The following is a 21351-nucleotide window of genomic DNA, read 5'->3' as shown; positions in this document are numbered from 1 at the left end:
TATAAATCCCAGCAAATTTCTTTATTTCTAGATCAGAGGCCCTTACACAAAAAAAAGAAGAGCCGTGATGCTTGTAAGAGTGTCTTCTTGAAAGAGGAGATGAGGCCAATGTATTGTGTGCATCAGAGTTGAGAGTCATGTAATAGAAAGGCTTAGCTCTTTGATAGACTGGCAGAGGGGTGAGCAGACTGTCATCTTGTATCCAGAGATACTCTGAGATCCAAATGGAGGAGATTAATTGCTAGAGATTACTGAAGTGAAATAGTACTTGTCTTGAGACTTTAGTGTTGGCAAGGTGCTTGATAACAAACTCTAAAGTGGTCACTCCCTATACCTCCATTTCCCAGAAAAGCCTAATTCTGCCTGGTCTTTGCAGGGGCATCCTTTTCTCCAACAGGCGCTCATCAAGCTCTGGCAAGAAGACAGATATGTTTTTTATGCCAACCACTGCTTTTGAAAATGTAATTCAAGAGCAAGCCTTGCTGCATAAAGTTCAGTGGTGTATTGTCTGATTGCCCAAGGACTCTGCTTACGCTTGTCTCACACAGAAATTTGAAAACTGTTTATGAGAGCGCACATTTGCTCAATTATTGATTCATTCCACGTGCTGTGTGATTTGTAAGTCATATTTTGCATAAAAGCGCTTGGCTGTCACAGTCACAGGGACATCAGTAGTTAAACTACCTGGCATGATAGATAACCTCCTGGATTTGCACACAGCATAATTACAACTGGCTTTGGTATGAAATAACTCCTGGTGAGGGCATGTGCTGGTTAGGAAGGAGGTGGCACTATAAAGTTACCATTAACAGGAATTTTTTTTGGGTTTTTTTTGGTAAGCAGAAGCATGCTACTTGTGATAAATCTCCTTTTTTTCCACATCCTGACTTCCATACTCTATTTTACCTATCCTGCACTGGAGGAACTAATTATATTAACAGGCTTGTCCTCAATTATTTATTTTCAAGCATGTTTCTCTGTAATTTCTGTAAGTATTTTGATGTCTATTGCAGATCCTCTTTGAGGTTTTAGTGTTCTGTCATTTCCATTTGTATTCTTGCATTTGGACCTGACAAATTATATCCATTTCTGTTGTGGTTTTAGCTGATGCTGGTTTTCCATTTTATGGGCCAAGTAAAGTTCTTGGATGCATATGTGCAGTTCCCATTTACTTCAATCATCTATATATTTTATTTATAGTATTTTTTTTTTTCTCCCAGATGCTCAAGATTTCAGCATGAGATTAGTATCCAAGTGTTGCCACCTCCTGGTCTTCTATGGCTTAAATAATGTGAAAATGAGCCAATTTTTTTTCATGTTTACACAAACACTTTGGCAGTGAATGTGTGAAAAGGAGAGATTTGTTTCAATGTGCCTGAGGCTTTTATGTCTCACCCTTGTTCATACAAGTGCATTTGTATGAACAATTCTTGTGCAATTTTTGCAAACTCTAGCTGCATTAATTACGAATCAAATAAGGTTATTAGGAAGCAGTGCTGTTCGTCAGCTAATGTGCAGGAATGAGATAGTTGGCAATAAGAGCTGGTATTGTTTGAACTCTGTTGCATTGAAAATAACTAAAGTGAAGTCTAAATTGCATAAATAAAATTGCTACAGGGCCTTTGGGGGCATCATTGTTACAGAGCAGCTCATTCATTGTTCACCTGGGATGGACAGAAATACTTGAATTCGAGAGAACGCATGAATTCTGTAATTCAACCTGTCTTGCTTCACAAGTAGAAATAAAGCAGGGTGACTGTTCTGCATGTTTAGATATGCATTTCCAGTGTCTCAATGATCCTCTAAGAGTTAGTTGTTTTGTTTTTTTGTTTGCTTGTTTTGTTTTTTTTTCCCAGATGCTTACTAGAAATAAAAGCCCCTGATAAATTCACTTTGCATTTAATTTGTTCATGACAGTTTACAGAGCAAACAGTTCTACAAGCTGGAGATTCAGGGCACAAGATCAGATTTTCTCCATCTGTGGGAAATTGATTGGAAACTTAACATGGAAAGAGGAAAAAAATATCTTAGGTATTTTTCTGGTGATCTTCATTTCTGTGAATTATTTTCTGAAACAGAAGGAAGCCAGGATACATTTACAGCCAGAGAGGTGCTGGGATGCTGCCCCAGCTTGGGCTCCTGAAAACTCACCAGCTCCTCTGCAGACCACCCTCTTGGCTGGGACAGTCTGTCTTGAGAGTCGATGGAAAATCTAACCCAATTCTAGATTGCATTATCTCTCCTTTGGGACTAAAGAAGATTTGGAAGGGAGGCAGGATGATGGACCTCATGAGTTTTCTTTCTCCATGGATTTCTCTTCCTGGCCATGTGACATGAACCATTTCCTTACAACTGCAGAGCAGCAGTCAGTGCTTTGGCTGCAGTAGAAACTCATTTTGTGTTGCAGATCCAGCTAGACTCCTTTCTGCGTTTACTTACAGGAGAAAGGGGGAACGTTAGCCTCGTTTTGCTGCCAACCTATTACCTTGAACAGTCCAGACTGAAATCCGAACAGTGCGCTCTTGAATTTTTGCTGGCTGATTTCTATGGAGAGCTTGCATGTCTCATTTTAATTTTTCTTCATTTAAAAATTTTTTTTTCCCCTTGATTCTTCTTTTTTTAGTCACTTGAAATAGGGAATGTAACTTGAAACTGGAAGTAAAAAATTTGCTTTGAGAGATCAAGAGTCTTTTTAAGCAGCTTACTGGATCAGCAGTTGCAAAGTTATCATGAGGCCTGAACTCTTTCTATGGGTTTAACAGAGGCAGCACAGTGCAGGAGCAAACATCACAACTCTGTATCCTCAAGGGAAGACTTAGTGCTTTACACATACAAGCAGAACTAAATACTGTACTTTGATGTACTCCTCTCTCTTTTTTTATTTTGTTATTAGTTTCAACCTGTTGGGAGTAAGTTTTTCTGCACTCCTGGTTAAGATTTCCCTTGATGTTTTGTGGATCCTATGTACATTATATAAAGCTGAAAAGAAGGACACTTCATGTAGATAGTAAGCACCCTAATAGCTATTAGCTATGGATTTGTGTCAGTGGGAGTTTTATACAGTTCCACATGTAAAACAGTAGTCACCACGTGACAGGATTATTGCAATGTGTAATATTTGATGTTTGCCTGCTACTCTTGGCAGTGTTTGGTGAAAGCAGAATGGATGCCCAGTGTCCACCCAACAGGGGTGGGTGAGATGTTGTTTCATGTGTTGAGTAGACTCAAAGGGTCTCTGACCAGATTCAGTGCCAGGGCCCAGTTTTCAGATGTGTATGTGGTGTTACTACAGCACACTGTACTTTGTCCCTACTCAAAGTTTGCTAATGTATTATCTGGGTGCAAATCTAGGTCTTGGTAGTGGACATCACTCCAGCAGAAGTATATTTTTAAAATTCAGGGTTCTCAGTTCTTTGTGCTATCTTGAAGTAGGAATACAGTGAAGGCTAGGTGCTTCAGCTTTAACTGAGGGTTGGCCACACAAGGTCAACAGCAGCCAGGGGGTGACTCTATCTAGTTTGCCATATATTTAAAAACCTATCTTTATCTTGAGTGTCACATGTGCATTAGAAAAAGTGAGGCAAAGGGCTGGAGTAATCCTCTTGGTTCTCAAGGTTATCCCCTGTGGTTATAGACAGCCAATGTAAGCACACTTCTAAACTGACCAAGATCCATTAAAATAAAATAACCCAATAATGCTGCAGAGGTTTTAATTGCTTTGGGGGGCAGGGAAAGAGAAGATTTCCCAATTTTCCTGCTGGAAAGGCTCCTCCTCTTAAACATTGGGCACCAAACTACATCTAATTTTAGCCTAAGTTAGTTATCTTGAAAGGTAGAAACACACCTTTTTAGCAGGAAAAATAAGGTCTCAGAGAGAGAAAACTAATGACTGGTTCATAGAAGCATCAAGTTTCAACCACTGAAATGCCCTGACACAAGAGATCCAAATCTTAGCCATGTCTCTGTTTGTCCTTCAAAGGTAAATAAATTAAGTACTATGGATTTCACTGGCTGGAACAGGAGTGTAAAGTTTCCTTTTGTTCTTTTTCTTTAAGACTGTCGGGTAGTCTCCTTAATAAATATAAATTTTCCTGATGTCCCTAAATTAACTTTTCTCTTTCCCATTCTCCACTGTATAAGGTATGTTGAAAACTTCCATGATAAAATGTTGTGAAACGGTAACAGCTGAAATACAGACATTTGTGTCAACATAACAGAAAGGTGTTTGAACCTTTTTCAGGGTTAGTTTCAAGGGGAAAATTTTACAGTAAAAAAATCTGTATGTATTTTGTGAGATTCTGCAGTACCTGCAGTACTTCTTCATATCCCAAAATCTGGACTTAATCGAATTGCTTACTGAAATCAGCAATCTTGCTTAAATAATGTCACTAAAGATAGGACAATGCAGAGCTGATTTGGTGTCCTGTGGTGAATTTATTTCCCAGACAATATAATTTGTCAAAATAGACAGACTGTGTCACAAAACTTATTTTCAAAAAATGTGACATTTTCTTCAAAATGGCTGGAACATCAGATTTTTGCATGTTTGAAATGAATCTTTAGTTTTAATGTTTTTTCCTTCTTTAAGGTGTAATTTTTCTGAAGTTTTGAAAATTCTTGTCTAGCTGCCCAAGTTTTTTGGCTCACATTACTGTGTGTACGTTGTAGAATCATCGTCATAGAATGGTTTGGGCTGGAAGGGTCTTTAACGACCATCCGGTTCCAGCCCCTCTGCCATAGGCACGGACACCTTCCACTAGACCAGGTGGCTTAAAGTTTGAGCTTAAAGGTTGTTTAAAGTTTGCTTTGATCTTTCCTTGTGTATAGGGCTATATGCTAAGAGCATTTTATAGTTTATTTGTTACCCAGAGTAATTGGGACCTGCAATAATTGTGTATGCAGCAGCACTGTAGTGAAATAATGCTGAACTTCCCATATGCAGTGCAAATGTTTCCTCAGATCCAAGGACTCACGTGACAGCTCTTCAAGAAGGTTTAGCTGTACTTGGCTTTAAAGGGTGTCTTAGCTAATTAGTGTATTAGAACTCATGGGCCACGGCTTGTGAGTTCAGAGCTTCTGCTAATTAAGTTTTGAATGTAATTTTAGTTAAACTATTAAAGCTTTGTCCCAGGGCTGTTCTCATTAAGCAGAACTCCAGCTCTCCTGGATTTTCTTTGTTCAGAGCTCTCTTGCAAGTGCGTGGAGGCACATCTGGTATTGGCTATGGCATTCACATGGGTCTAAAACTGCTGCAAAAGAAACAATGCAATGAAATTTATCTGGGAAAACAGTGAGATCACAGAATAACATTTCCCTGGAGAAAAGCCTGAACCTTTTTTATGATCTGTCTTAGTACTTAGTATGGCACTTTTAACCATCAAACTTCAGGGCCTATGAAATCCCACAGGATGGAAATGGAAATATTTTTTTGTTTAGTGAAGGCTAAGTATACCAAGATAATTATTTCATCTCCTCCTCCAGGAAACATTTAGGGGCACTAAGCCCCAGTGCGTAACATGTACCAAAAAAGCACAGTAGGTAGTTACTGCAATGGGGTTCATGGACTGTGACTTGAGTCGGTCAAGAACCACCTGTGACTTGAGTTACGTTGAAACCTCACAAAACTGTTATATTTCTGGTGTCATAATATCACTTTGTTTACCACCTTTGGGCTTTTAATTAAATTTTATAGGATACTTGCCCACAATATGGATTAGGCGCATTATGCTACTTGGAGAAAAAAAAAAAAAATTATTATCAAACACAAGGCTTTAAATTTGGCAGTTGTTCAAATTTATTTTTTCTTAAGGCTTAATAGGCATGTCCAAATGAACATGGCAATTTCTTTAGAATAGAAATGAATACACTGTTTTGTTATATCTGAGGTCTGTGTAATGGACTGTGACAGTTCCTGCTGGGATACCAGGTGAAAAACCCCTTTGCAAAGGGCCAGCCCCTGGCCATTTCTGCTGGCCAATAACCCGCAGCTTGTAGCCGGTCCCTGCAGCACCCGGGGCCTGCGGGTGGCTGAACCTCCACACAAGTGTTGCTGCCTAGCACAGATGGGGAAAGAGAACACTGAGATAGAAACTTGGAAGCTGATGCACTGTGGAAGTGAATGGAAGTAGTTAATTCTAATTAGAGGCAAACTTTTCCCCTTTGTATCTCTATGGAGAGCCCTGTGTAGCAAAAGATACTTGTTGCTGTTTATCTTGCTTTTCAGCTCTTGTGTACACTAAGGTTTTCATCCCACTCTGCCTTCTGAACTTGTTTTCTTTCCTTGCTGTTGTGCAGTATGTCTTCTTCCTGATTATTATTTCTGTTCCCTCTGTATCTGCCTTTCCCCAGATCATTCTTTTTCACTCTACTTCTCATTTTTCTTTTCTGTCATCCCTCTTTTTTCTTGTGGAGCAAGAAGCTGCTGGAATGACAGCATAGGGATTGGGTGGCTCTGCGAGGGCTGCAGCTGCTGGGCGTGCAGTGGTTCACCACGTGGAGGGAGCTGGAGGCAGGCTACCAGATGGGAAGGAAGGGATGGATGGACAGGGAAGACCAGAATCACACTTGGTTTGCCACACGTGAACACTTTGCAGCAAATGATGTCCAGCACCTCTGCATGGTGATCTTAACCGTGGGAGGTGCTGGCAGGTCATTGCCCTATCCTGGGTATTTACTAGGATGTTTCTGTGTGTATGATGAAAGTGAATTTTCTCTCGAGTGTTGAGTTCGGCATTGAGTCCCTGGATTGGGCCAGTTGGAAACTCCAAATGAACTTTAGAAGCTGCCCTCCTAGGAAACAACGGCCATGGGCTTGTTTTATCTAAACAGTGGCAACTCAGTGTGTTCAGCTCTTGGAGAACCTTTTGGTCATGTCCAGTGATGATATTTGCCCTTACACCTGGCTCGTGGACCTGTCTTCTTAACTTTCCTCCATGTGAGTCACAATCCTCCCCATTCTTCCTGGGGCAACAACTCAGCCCAAGCACCAGCAGCATTTCAGATGCTCCAGCTCTTTCTTCATGTTGTTTCTCTGACAGCACTTGTCAGGACTGTGGCATGTTTTACTCAAATTTTGGTTTACTTTGTTACCAAGGAGAAACCACACCATTCCCTCAGCTGGCTTGGCAGACTACCACAGGGAGTTAGCAGTCTGAAGCTCTTCGAGGCTTCTGTTACTGCCCAAATTTTGAACCCTTTTATTTATTATGTGTTAGGGGAGAGTTGTTGCTTCTGAGACTGCAGAGATAGCTCAGCTCTCATCCTGTGAGCTGATAGCCTTGTTTTGCATGTTTGCTTCATCTAAATTGGCAATATTGAGAAACAATATCGTAGATAAGGCTTATCTATTTCACCTTGTATTAATTTTTCTCTTCACATACCCCAAGTTAAACATCAAAAAGAAGATCATGTCTTGTGAGTTTAGTTTGTCCTGTAGTAAGTCTTTTTTGGCGTGAACAAGTTTTAAGGATGAATAGAGCTTGGTGAATGTGAGAACAAACACAAGGATAGTGCTTGTACTCCCACAAAGTAGAAGTTTGTCTAACAGATGTATTGGTGTATTTACTGGATGTTGCCTTGGGATGAGAATACAGCTCTTGGAGGCAACAAACCATTCCTCATTTCCTGTCAAAGACTAACACATGATGGGTGGGAAAAGCAAATGCATCAGCCAATCTATGTTTTATGTAAAATCTGGGTATTGGATGCTTAACTTTCTCTATTTGTTGATCCTAAGGAGTGTGACATTCACATTGAGGCAAAAGCTCACATTAATTTGGTGGTGAGATTATTACTACTACTACTAATTGTGTCTAAATATTATTTGACATGATAGCCTGAAACTGAGTGGTGTGGATGATTAGGGTTGTGCTGTCTGGAAAGGAACTATTCTTTGAATGGCTATAGCTGTGGTCAGAACAGGCCAGTGTACATGTGTACAGACAGCATTTGGACCAAGGGGAACTGCCACTTCCTTGGAGAGAGAATGAATTGGAGCTGGGCCTGTTTCCCCAGGCTTTTCATGCTCTTGTTCCTTCCCTTCACTGCAGTAAGACGCTGCCTCCAGCAGTGTGTCAGCAGGTCTCCCCATCAGCTCAGATTCTGTGAGTCTCCTCATTCCTGACTGTGCTCAATGCAGAGCTGCTTTGTACAGTGTTATTGGCATGTCACTGATAAATGTGCCAGAGAAAGGAAAAAGCTTCCCTGGGGTTGTCTTGAGAGCCCAGTATTAAGAAGAGCTCTCCTAAAACCTACTTTGCTTAGCCATATTAGGTCTTTTGACCAATATTTTCATTTTCTATCTCTCGTCACTTTTACTAATTCTTCTTTTTTCCAACTCAGCCTCTAACCTCAACCTGTCTTGAACATTCCTTTTTCTCTTCCATGTCTGTTCTTTCTCTCCATATCTTGGTCTCTGAAAAACAGCAACATTTCTTTTGTGTCCTAGGGCGAAGTTATACCATAAGAGATTTTTGCTCCAGCACACCAAAGCTACACCTGAGTCTGCCTTTTCTCCCTCTTCCTCAGAGGCATGAAATATCCAATATAGAGATGTGGGAAAGAATAAAAATTTAACTTTTCTTTGAATGCTGCTAAAACTGCCTAGCATTGTGTCTGTCTATTCAAGAAGGATGACAAAGCAAGTATTACATGGAACATTTTATTATACTTCTGTAATTATGTACAGCCTCAGGGTCATCATTCAGGAGATGGGATGGAGGGACTTCCACACTATTTGCAGTTCTCTATTGAATCCTTCTGTGACTGGAAATAAGTAGTTTAATTTCCTTTGGATCTTTTTCTCCAGTACTATGTTTACTTATGTCTCTCACCTCCGAAGACTGTGCATGGCAGAATATATCTTCCACTTGTGTTTAAGAGTGGGTATATTTGGATTTTTAAACACTTCCAAAATGCAACTGATAATTTCACAGTTTGTCTAATTGTGTAACCAACTGCATTACTATGGTCATAAAGTTCTCTTGTCTTAGCCATGACAGCTACTCTCGAATCTATCATAGGCTCTGTCCATTTTAGAGAAAGTAGACTTCCTTTTGTATGTATCAGATTTGTTTAGTGGAATTAACCATCCTCCCTACCAGAATTATTTTGATGACTTAATCTGTATGGAATTTGTTAGAAAATGTAATCTTGTTCTTGCATGTGGCACTTTAGTTATGATCTGCACAGCTGTGAACTGGGTTTCCCTTATTCCTCTTTTACTTCCCCCTGTCTCTGTTAATACTAATTTGGCCAAGTGTGGTTTATAGTTTGATTTCATGCTCATTACAGTGTGACATGAATTGGTAGCTGGCTGAAATGGGCATTCAGAGACTCGAGAGCAGGGAGGCTTGCTAGTGCATTCAAAAAATAAACACTGTGGGGATGTTTCTTCATTAGATGGAGCTGAGAACTATAAACCCTGGGAATCTGAGAATTATCTATGTACATATCTGAGCACTTAGAGCTAAACCAGGGAAGGTGTGAGATTTCAGCTTTAAGTCATACCTGTCAAGGGTTAATGGGAGTTGAAGCTGGGCTACTTCCTTTGCAGCAGTATCCTTTTACACACATGCTTTTAAAAAACCTGTTAACCAAATACAATCCGGCCCTCGCTTAAAAACCCATTCTCACTTTCTTAAGGTTTAACCAGGGCTGACTGTCCAAACCTGCTCATATTCCATTCGATATCACATGAAAGAATCATAATTCCTAGTGCAAGAGGCCACGCATTTATCCAAAGGGCAAAGTTTTCCAAGAGCCCATCTCCTAAATGATGCCCAAGCTGAGGACTCAGGATTGTACCTACTTGGAGATATTCCTTTGCAACTTCAGTTTCCCTTAAATTTGATATTTGCATACAAAGTTGCCCAACATTTTTTAAATACGTAAGAAAAATACTTTCTTCGCTGTTTTCCAGAATTTGCCTTTAACTTATATGTTGCTCTCCTTATTAATTTTTAATGAGGACATCTGATGGCTTGAATGATTGACACAATGAAAGAAAAACTCAGAACTTCAAAAGCACACACAAATTGATAAAAAATTGCTTTTTTATGAATTTCAGTTAGGAAGAACTTCTGCCAATTAGAGGTGTAGATTTGCCTGTTACAGCCTTCTCCCATGACCAAAATTGTTAGAGGAAACTGTTCTCTTTTAAATCATATCCATGAATGAGTATCATGAATGTTGAGAAGAGCTGTGGACCAGAAGAAAATTGGGTTGAAAGAGTTGTACAGGTTAGCAGATGTGTGAGTTCACCCTCATTTCAAAGTTCACAGTTTGATCATCCTTTCCCTGGGACTGGTGTAAATGACTGCTCAAATCAGTTTGAGGGATGGATGGAAAAGCCTGTTTTGTTATAGTTTTTACAGGATATGGTGGATGGTGGGGAAGCCTCTGAACTCTGTTATGCTACTGCAAGTCCAGCATGTGGCAGAAAACACGTAGTGCCTGAACATATCTCTAACCAGATAGGGGTGAGAGTTATTTTTACTTTTTTTTTCCCCTTAATTAAAAATTTTTCTTCCTAAATTATATAACAAATTTTCAATCATCTAGTTAGTTCAAAAAATTGCTCAGTGTTTGTAAAACAGGGAGAGAATTTGACTCTTGCCTTTAATTTAGCCACAGCAGATGCTGCTAACAATACTCTGCTTCCCAGTGAAGTAATTTACCTTGAAGATGAGAAGTGGAAGCACATTGTTTAAACAGCTGACTTGATTGCTGAGAAATGAGACTGACCAAAATGACTTGATGACTTGTATCTGAGGACTAGGCTATTAAACAAAGAAAACACACAATAATATCAGCAAAGGCTGTCTGGGGGAATCAGCCCTCATTGCAATGGGGATGTTATGAGCATTTTTTAAGCAAATAAGCATATTGAGTCAAGCAGTAATGGAAGTAATGCTGTGATTTGCCTGAAAAATTGCCATTAAAGGTTAGGAATGAAAATAAGTGGGAAAAACAGCAGAGCACCAAGAAAGAGGGTACTGGAGGCATGGCAGTTGTCTGTAACAACAAACAAGAAAAACAAATGTGCTGCATATGACACAATACAGAAAATTATTCTGGATTTGTTAATGACTTGAGCTATGAAGAGTTTTGTGAATTATAACTAAGCTGGAAAAGTTTCAAATCTCAACTCAGTGAAGCTGCAGTACCTACTCAGATAAATGGCCATAGTTTTCTTTATTCTGAGACTTTCAGCTTCTACAAATAGGATGTTCATTTCTAATTTGACAACAGTTTTGTTATCTTATTTAAATAAAATCGGCACAGGATAATGTTCAGATTTTATAGTACTCACATGCAGAATATGTATTTAATTTCTGGTTACCCTTTGTCTTTACCAGCACCCCCCCTCATCACAGCTGCTGAGGCTGAGGCACTGTGCAGTGCCCTGTACTCCTTGTCATGTCTGGAGCTCAGTTCAGCTCAGCTAACTTTAGATGTCTACAAGGTAAATGTTGACATCTGAGCCAGTCATGCTGTCTCCTTTCATCAGTAGCAAGAAACAGAAACTTCAGTGAGGTCAGTTTTAACACTGGGACTGTTTCTGGTAAGCCACGTGAGCAGGGATGTCTGATCTGCCATCTGTGTTACTCGGGGCAGAAGGAGACCTCATCTCTGGCTGACTCCTCTGGGTGCTATGGATATATATAGACCAGGGGTGAGAATTTTCTTATAGCATGGAGAACGCTGTTATTTTTGAATATATAGCAGGAGGTAAGTAAGGTAGGATTAGCTGCTCAGTGTCTAGCTGCTTTGAAATTTTACAGTTAGTTGTGCTATTTTAACCAGAGGAGATATATCAGGTTTCCATGGATAGACTCATGTCCACTCTGTGTGCTGCAAGTCAACTGCTGTGTCCAAAATTGTCACTGTCTCTCAGGGGAAAAAGAAAACCCAACCATGTCTAATGGCTGAGAAGGGAGAAACTTAACAAAAGAAACACTGTGGTAAAAATCTGGGAGAGGACGCATATATGTATAAATGGAGAAGAGCAAATGACAGAAAAAGGAGAAAGGAAAGCTGCTGACTGTCCTTTCTTTATTCATTGCTTTAAGGAAGGCCTTTAAGCTGGAGAGCAAATTGGAATGTCAGCAGGCTGACACGAAAGCATTAATCTCATCTATCTGAAAAGGGGCAGATTTAGGAACCTTTGCCTGTGAAGCTTGGCCTCTGTGGCACTTTGTTAAGTGTGGGTGTTTAAGGGGGCAGTGTGTTTGTGTGTACATGTGTCAGAGTGAGAGAAAACAGAGGACAAAAGACTTATCTTTGCAGAAGCAGAACATGACACCCACTATCAACAGTGGGTGCATCTCTTCTGCAGATAGAGGAGTTTTGTCCATTGATCATCATGTTCTCTGTGTTTTCGGTGTTTGCCAGTGTGTCGTGGAACTGGATAAGCACTTGCAGTGCTTCTCAACCTTGTGCTAAACTATGACTTATCCCATATCTCTCTGTATCTGCCTTTTACATTGAACAGAAAGAAAATCCTTGCATTTTCCCCACCAGCACAGCTCAAAATAACAGCTCCTCTGTGTTAGAGGTGAGACATGGGCCAGTAGGAAGATGTTTGTGTAAATAACCTGAACAATGATAAGCTCTTTTGGTTTGTAGTTTTTTGTTATTTTTTTTTTTAATTCTCAGAATGGTTGAAAATATTGGATGTCTTTTTCACCATATGTATAATTAGCATAATGAAGAAGTAATAACCCTGGCACTTCGCTGTGGAAGGATTATTGGCTGACGGTTACAAAGTAGGTGAGGTTATAAGAAATCCTGTGTTCTGTGATTGGTTCTCTCAAATTCTTTAACTTCTGCATGACGTACTTTACCTCTCTTGAAAATACCTTAAAGTTTTTTCAACCCCCATTGCATCCTGTGCCAACCTATCACCTGCCATCACTGCTCACTACCATAGCTAGTTCTCATGCTTATTTTACAAGATTCTGTTAATGTCTGTAAAGCAGTTTGTAGTTACTTTCAATCGTGGATCTCAATACTTTCTTAGTATCCTCCTGGTGGCATGGTATTTACGGGCAAAATTTCATCTGTTGAATAACTGTTCATTTGAGAGTAAGTAATACCAGTGCTAGAGACTTTCTTGAACAAAAGATGATGTCAGCCTCTTGCAGGAAGGAAGAAGCCTTGCCTGGATTTCAGTGGCATAGATAAGAGGAGGGCAAAAGAATTCCTTCCCTGAATAGTTGTGCTTGAAGTAGGAGGAGCTCCTATCACTCAGATCTTGAGTTGCTTTATTGTAGCCTGCTCTTCCTCTTTGATGCCTTTTTTACCTTTAGAGCCCTGCAGTTAATTAACTCACTTGATTAAAAGCAGAATGTCCAAACTCATGGGTCACCACACTTGGGAAGTTTAGATGTCCTGTCTAAAAATAGGCATCAGCACCTGATATGCCTTGTGAAGACAGCGGGAGCCAGTCCTGCATGAGCTGGCTAAATATAGTGGCAGCCCCACCACTTGCCAGAGAGATTAATAAGGGGAAGAAATTCCACTTGGACAGGTAGGGTGCAGCAGTTCCAGATCTCCCAGCTGTGCTGTCGGGTGACATGGGCTCTTAGTTAAGAGGAGAATTGCTTTGATTTTTATTTTTGCAGTACAGCAGTATAAAGAAACTTGTTCTGTCAGATGTTGCCAAATTGTGAACAAGAATGGGTTTATATCCCTTTTATTCAGTTATTACTTGGACAGAGCAGGAATACTTGAAAATTGCTTTTTTACTTCACAGCTACTTGCAGAGATCAGCCCTGTGTGCAACCTTCACTTAGTGAAATATAAAATTAAATTATCCTAATTGCACAGTGCACCATGACTCCATGTTTCATCTTTCTTTCATTTTAGTTTTATTTTTGTTACCATTCCACACAGACCTATTTTTCATTTCATTTGTATTATTGTAAATTATTGGCATCAGCTGAAAGGGAGGGATGATGAAGATGAAGTTAGAAGATCTGGTCTGGTAAACTACTTAAAGTTTAATTCTGCAAATTTATTTCTTGTGTTTCTCAGTTTAGGCACACATTTTAAGTCTGAGAGGTTTGGCATGTAGGAATGTTTTGATGTATGTTGACTCCTGTACATAAACACAAACCACCAACTGTCCAAAAAAAGAAAAGCTGAAAGGAAAAAAGAAAAGTGAAAAGACTGAGATCTGAAATGAGAAATAGAAATAGTGGGGAAGAGGAGAAATGGGAAAGATTAGCCACAATAAAGATGCAGGAACAAATTCTGAAGGCTGACAAATAGTTTTTGGAGTGCTCTTACTCCACATGTTTTCACTAGGTAACCCATCCTCTGAGTTCAAGCTGGAAAAATTTACCTTGTACCAACCAAAAAAAAGGCCCTGACTGAAGAGGTGGAAGAGTCCTACTGAGGAAATTTTGATCTGTATGATCAATATAAACTTGTTTTGCCTGACTGCATGCTTAAGCTGGCCTTCCACTTCTGGACAGAGTGCTGCTGAGTGGGATGTCCTCATACCTCCCTTTTTCTGTATGCAATGCCAGAGCTTCTGGTAGCTTCTACAGTACTCTTACATTTCAGAAGCATGAGTAGTTACTGTCCAGGACAGTTTGGAACAGCATCAAACAGTTTCCTGCTGCTTAGCAAAAATTTGTAAATCATTCATATGTCACTAAAAGTGTAAAATAAACTCAGTGTTGACCTGATTTCGACACACAGTGCATTACAACAGTTCACTGTCATAACCCAGATTCATCAAAGATCAGTCAAATGCAGCAAATAAATCCAACAGAGGAGGCCCTGAAAAACTGTCAGAGACAGTGCACTTCTGCAAGTATGGCACCTTCAGCAACTGAGAAAGAAAAGGTTGATTATTTACCATGATGTTGTCTCTGTTCAGATATAAAAATAAGTTGATATAATGACATTTGGCCTTGTCATTGTGTTTGGTGTATAGTGAACAGCATAGGGGTACCATGTACATAAAGCAAGTCCCTTGGGAAAGAGTTATATCTGAAAATGTTAACCTTGGTTGGTAGGGTTATTATTTGAAGTAAGTGGTATGAATAAATCTTTCACGTTTGCATTTGTAGATTATTTCATCTCCAAAAATCTGATATTTAGGAACACACCTACTTACTGCATACAGATGTTCTGATCTGGGGACCCTCTTCAGGTGATTATTTGGCCTCTTTGAACATAAAAGCTTTGATTTTCCCCACAGACCACTTGAAGCTGAAGCAGATGCCTGCCTGACCAGGAGGGCATGCTGATGAACACCAGACTGTCTAAATACTAGTGAAAGAAGGAAAGAACTGTGATATGAAAGAGTGGGGAAAACATACTTCAACAAACTTACTATAGCCTCTGCATACATGGTCAAAATACGCTGAGAATTAATTCAAACACCCATAACACAATGGGGGCACTCCTCTCAGTGAGCTGTGTCCTGTATTTCCTCCCAAGAGATGTGTGATGCAGACAGGCAGAACCAACGTTTCAGGTTGGGCTTTCCTTTAATTTTTGGGCTCAGATTAATGAATATCAGTTCCTGATAGGAAGTGGTTACCAATGCCACCTTCTCATTCCACACTGAAATCTGCTGTTGAAATAATCCCTGTCCAGGAATGAAAAATAAAAAAGAAAATAGAGATATGGAACTACTACAGATGGTTGGTTTCAGCAGTTGCAGAAGAGAGTTAGGATCCAGATGGGTACTGCAACTTAATGGAAAAGAGGCTAAAAGAAGTATGTATTCCATGGAGACCCTCAAATAACTTCTAGCCCCTTTCATAAGAAGGAAAACAAAAGCATACTCCTCAGCTCTGCTTCCATTTTGTTCATTCTCTATTTAATCTTTTAGACAGGAAAAGATAGGGAAGCTCTTTCCAACAACCTCTCTGCACTGGGCAAAAAATAAATGTATTTTTAATACTTGAGCTGCTCTGGCTGTGGCTTGTCTTTAGAGAGCCTCGTGCAGAGTTGCTCCCCTCTGTGATAATCTAGTACAGTTGAGGCAGGGTGGTGCTGAGTCTTGGGGGAATGCTTTTCCTGTGGGATGGCAAGGAGTCACTTGCACACAGCACAGCCAGGAGCCTGGTCAGCACTCACAGGCTCAGTTCAGTGGTAGTTCAGTGCTCAGTGTGAGAGGGTTCCAGCTCCTCACCAGGGCAGTGTAGGCATGGCTGCAATGCAAATAATTGTGGTTACTGGCCTGTCACATTTCAGGAGTAAATAGACATAGAGGCTAAAATGCCATATCAGGTGAAGTTAGAAATTGAGGCAGCAAGAAAGAGCTTTACAGCCAGTACTGAATAGGGGAGCAAATAAAGGCTGTCAGGCTCATCTACTTTCAGGGGGTCTTCCTTTATGCAAAATATTTTTACATAAGTTAACTCTCTCTATAAAAGCCTACTTGGGTTGAAACCTCCTGGCCTCTCTTCTTAAAAGTTTTACTTTTGGGAAGATTGAATAGAGGAAAACTCCCTTTCTTTTCAGACTATATGCTGGTAGCATCTTCTGAATACTCAGCTGCTTAATTTTTTCTTTGTAGTTGCACCCTTTCTCCTTTTGCAGAAGAGGGTTAAATATTTTAAGTTTGTTATATCAATTTTTTCTTAAAAAAAAAAGAGCACATGGTTGGAACGATGCATTCAGGTTGGCCTGGGTGGTGGTTGTTATTCTCCCAACGTGCTTACAGTATTTCTGATGATAGCTTCATTTTATGCAGATATTATTGAGACACAGGAAACCCCAAATCTTCTGAGTTTTTTCAAACCCATATTGTCTTTTTTGCCTGTATTTCCCCTAAAAGTAGTCAACTCTGATGTCTCATGAAATTGCAAAAAGTAATTTTTTTCAAAAGACATTTGTTCTTAAAAAGATATTTTCTATCGTCTGTGTTCCTAAAAACAGTAATTCCATTTCTGAACTCTTCAGCTGCTTTTGCTTCTTTTGAAAAACTTGGCCAAATCAGATTTAAGAAAAAGAGAAAGAGGATAGAAGGTCAAGAGAGATGGAAAATATTTAGTGGCATGTTTTAAGAGTGTTGTACAAAGATACTGTCATATCAGTCTGAGCTCCTGTGTAGTTCCTAACTGTGTGTATTTCATGAGTTTTATGGTAAGGAAATGACATCTTTTAGCAGGAGTTGTTTCTTTGGAGCCTTTCCCAACTTTTCTTTGTGTCCCAAAGAAGGTGAATAGAAGCTTTTGGAAATTTGCAGCATTCCCCTATGCTAACTGTGGGACAGATAGGTAAATCCTGGTAGACCAAGACAAATTACATGCACTTGCCTGTCTGTAAGAGACAGTAATATACTGGAAAAATATTTCTTTGCCAGCACCTTTCCCGCACTGATTCATCTCGTTCCAGCAGCTTAATCATGGCCATTTAAATGTGCTATTGCAGATATTAATGCAGTTTGACACATCCATTTTCCATACACTTGGGAAGGAAATCTCTTTCTCCTGGTTCCCTACTTCAAGATACAAAGCAAAACAAAATACAAAGGCATGTTATGTGATTGGTACCAGCACCAGTTGCTCTATTTGTTTGTAAGTTCTTGTTCTTCTTGAACTAAGCTGCAGTGGCAAGAGAGGCCTTTAGACAATCTGGAGGGGGTATAAACAATGTGCTTTGTTTATACTGAGATAAAATAATTGAGCTTTTCTGTTGCTGCCTGAAAGCCATGTCTCCAGTTTCTGGGACCTGTTTACTGTGTACTGTACAGAGCCTGCAGCCTTTCTGCAACAGATCGGGACTCCCCTGGCCTGTCTGCCATTTCCTTTTTTATGGCTGGGTTTTTGAGCAGCACTGGTATGCCCCAAACACCTGCCAGATTTGCATATCATTCTTGCTTGGCTTGAGCTTCCACTGCAAAGTTGGCACATGAACTGTGGAGAAGCAGGGCTAGTGTTTTGATTGTACGCCAGAGCCTGATACTGAAATAGGCAGTGGGAAGGAATCCAGTAATTGTTGGCCTCTGATCAATGAAAACTGTCGTTAGGCCAGTAAATCGTCGGTATGTGGGCTTAGTTCTATATATCATCTTTGGGCTGGTGTCACCCTGACTCCAGGACGAGAACATTATCAACATGTCATCAAGTCTGCCGGGAGCTTTTTATTACTTTTTCTCCCTTTGATTTATATCCATTCTCAAATTTCACACAGGTCAGGTTCAACAACACACTGGAGGGATGTTGAGGGGATTGTTTCTTTGGCGCAGAAATAGATTTGCCAGCCCCATCGAGCAGGAAGCCCCTCTTCCCTGTGTAGTCCAAACTGGTCTTCCTCTGGACTGGAAGAGCCTCCCGCCCTCGTTGCTAGTTGCTGTGGCAGGAAGCAGAGCTTGCTGTTATCTCTGCTCAGACTGTTTGCTGGCATTGTGATGAGACAACACTTGATTAGCTTTGGCCTTGTCCATACACAACTTTAGTTTAAATAAACTGCTGCTTTAATTTGGATTGAATGGTGAAGACTCTATTGTGGGCATTAAGGATTCTGGCTATCTTTTTTATTTGGTTGATTCAGAATCAATTAAGCCAAATAAAAATAAACCACATGAAATAAATGTCCACATGGCTTTTTGCACTTGAACTCTCTTTAAAACTAAGCCTCCCATTTAAATCCAGCAGAGCTTCCTTTTGCAGACAAGCCCATCCACCAGCAGAGCTGTGGGAGTAAGGCCAAGCAGCCTCTCCGGAGTGTGCAGATGTACCTGCTCAGGAACAACTTTACCCTCTTCCCATTGGGAAAATTAAATCTGTACTGGCTATAAGAGCTGCAGCGTCTGTGGCTTTGCTAATGTTTTTCTAAACAGCTAAATGGATGGTCATTGCCATGTGTGGATGTGGGATAATGTAATTTCTTCTTTAGGGTAACTTTCTGTGAAATAAAGACTTTTTCTGCAGTAACACCTGCAAGAGGGCACTGCTAAAGCAATAGCAGAATAATCATAATTCTGAGAAAGACCTAAACCTCCTTTAAAGGAAATCATGAGTGTTTGCATGTAAAATACTGGCCTTATCTTGGAGTTGGAGATGGGGAAATACATGATATTTCTTCAGTACATTCTTCCCTTATTCCTAACTACATCCTGTATTTTCAAGGCCAAGTGAGCCTATTTCTCAGTTGCTGCTCTTGAGAATGATTAGTTTAAAAGTATGTGGTATATACAGTTAGAGCCTATTGTAGCATTAAGGTTTGAATTCAATTCCTTTTGCATGCAAGAAATGACTGAAATCTGGAAAAAATCATGACTGAAAAGAACTTGGCCAGAAAATACGGATGTTGCCTGTTGGATTACAAAAGCAAGACAGCACATTCAGAGTTAAGGCTGAATGCCCAAGTGGCTGTGGTACACCAAGGGATTATGTGCTGCTGCCTTCTACATATAGGCACAGCGAGTCCGGATACAGTTAAGAGTCCAGGCTCTGATTTTTCCCAGATTTAGCTGAACTTGAAATGTTCTGTTTAAAATAACTCTTTGTGGCTTCCACCCTTGAATGGAGGATAGCTTTATTTAAAAGCAAAATTAGATAAAAAGTTGCTGGTTAAGGTGAATGGCTGGCTTTGAACAGGCTGAGTGGCTTTTCTGGAGATCTTTTATTCTAATGAGTAAATCCTCATTAAAGGACACTGTTTAAATCTGATCATGGCCCCATTTCAGCAAAGCACTTAGCGTTTCCTGAAGTAGCAGGAAGTCAGTGAGATTACTTACTTGCTTAAACTTAAGCAAGTGCAGTACCAAATTGGGATGTGCATGAGCACAAGATTAGTTGCTACACAAGTATAGACCTTATTACCCAAAGTTAAATATTTTGAATTCTTTTTTAATCTTCTTAATGGGAAAGTGAGTAGGCTGCCTTGAAACTCCTTTCTTGCCAAATTCCATTTCTTAAATCAAAGCTCACATTTGAATTACATGACCACAAAAAGCATTATAAACTAATAAACCTCTGAACTTGTTTACAGTTGTGTAAATTGAAAAAACAGACAAACCAGCTTAAGATTTCTTTGTTCTTATTTTTCCTTTTCCTTTTTTTTTAGCATTTGCTTTCAGGCTCAGGCCTTTGAACTGTTTTTTCCTTGGCTGTGTTTCACTCTTCCCTAGGTCGAGCAGGCAAGGAGGGCTGTGACAGCTGCCTGTGCTGAACTGCAGAGCCAGCCTTGCTACCCTGCACACAGACTGTTCAAAGGAGCTGCAGTTTCCTGGCAGTACAGTTTCATATGTCCAGAGTGACAGACCTCCCTGCCCCAGTCTGTTATCAGAAGGCCTAAATGCAGCAGCCCTGACCACAGAGGGCTACACGACTGACTCTGAGTGTCCTGGTGTGGTGATGTGCTCTATGTACAGATAGGAAACTTGTTCTCCTCAGATTCCCCTCCTGCTTCTGTGAGATGACCAGAATGCACACTGCAAGTGGAGAGCTAAGGCTCTGTGTGCAAGGGCATAACAAAAATAAACACAGTGATAAAAAAAGAAAAAAAAGCAGAGGTCTCCAAGCAAGCTTTTATGTGTTATCTCCAGCAAACTTGTAAAAGAATTCACAGTGTGAATTTGTGTATGTGTGTGATCATTGGCCTGAGCATGTGGGCTTTAAAGTCTGGTACAAATTGTATTTGTTAGTATTGTCCCTTGTCCTAAATTCTATCCAGAAAGTGAGATTTTGAAGCTATGGTAGTTTCCTGTTCCATTTATTTATTTATTTTTAAACTTTTAAATTTGTTACTCTTAAATGGAAGAGACACTAAAGCAAAGGGGAAGGAGCTCTGCCTATCAAAACAGGCCTATGGAAATATCCCTAGCTAAAATAAATGGAGCTTTATTGGGTACATTTAGGATTCAGTCAGGATGCAAAGGAGTACCCAACCCATAACAAGCTCGGCAGCTGCAAAGTTTTCTTTGCAGGCGTTGTGTAAGAGATTCACAAAATTAAGCTGTTAACAGGGATTCTGGTGCCACATTATAACCGGTAAATACTGGGTATGCAGAGTTATTTGCCATAAAAGCAGATGAACTTGAGCTAAAATGGTCTGTTATTAGTACTGTGTGAGAAAATGGAGAATACCTCGGACTTCAGTGTGAAATCCAAATACTGCCAGCCTATGTGAAACACCTCAGCCCATCCTAGGGCAGAGAATTTCTAAACTGGTGTGCCAGAACTGTCCAACCCAATGTGTTTTGTGATCTAAGACAGGTTGTGTGTTCAGGTTTCCCTAAGTCAAAAGCTTGTCACATGTTAACAGACATTCTCCCCCAGGGCTTCCCAGCACTGTTTGAGTCTACAGTATGCATCAATTCAAATGGACCATAAAATTGTGTAAAGTTCTGTTCCTGTGCACTGCAAACCCTTCTGT

The 21351-nt window shown here is 40.1% G+C and overlaps 1 protein-coding gene across 2 annotated transcripts in view; it reads left to right on the top strand.

Annotated features, from left to right (window-relative positions):
* The window catches only part of NKD1 (NKD inhibitor of WNT signaling pathway 1), a 111813-nt gene that overhangs the window by 27404 nt on the left and 63058 nt on the right, over nucleotides 1-21351 (top strand). The gene's annotated exons all lie outside the window — the stretch shown is intronic.

Source organism: Corvus cornix, chromosome 11 (assembly GCF_000738735.6).
Source record: "Corvus cornix cornix isolate S_Up_H32 chromosome 11, ASM73873v5, whole genome shotgun sequence".
NCBI classification, from domain to species: Eukaryota; Metazoa; Chordata; class Aves; order Passeriformes; family Corvidae; genus Corvus; species Corvus cornix.
Note: the sequence above shows the minus strand (reverse complement) of the source record. Positions and strands in the feature narration are given on the sequence as shown.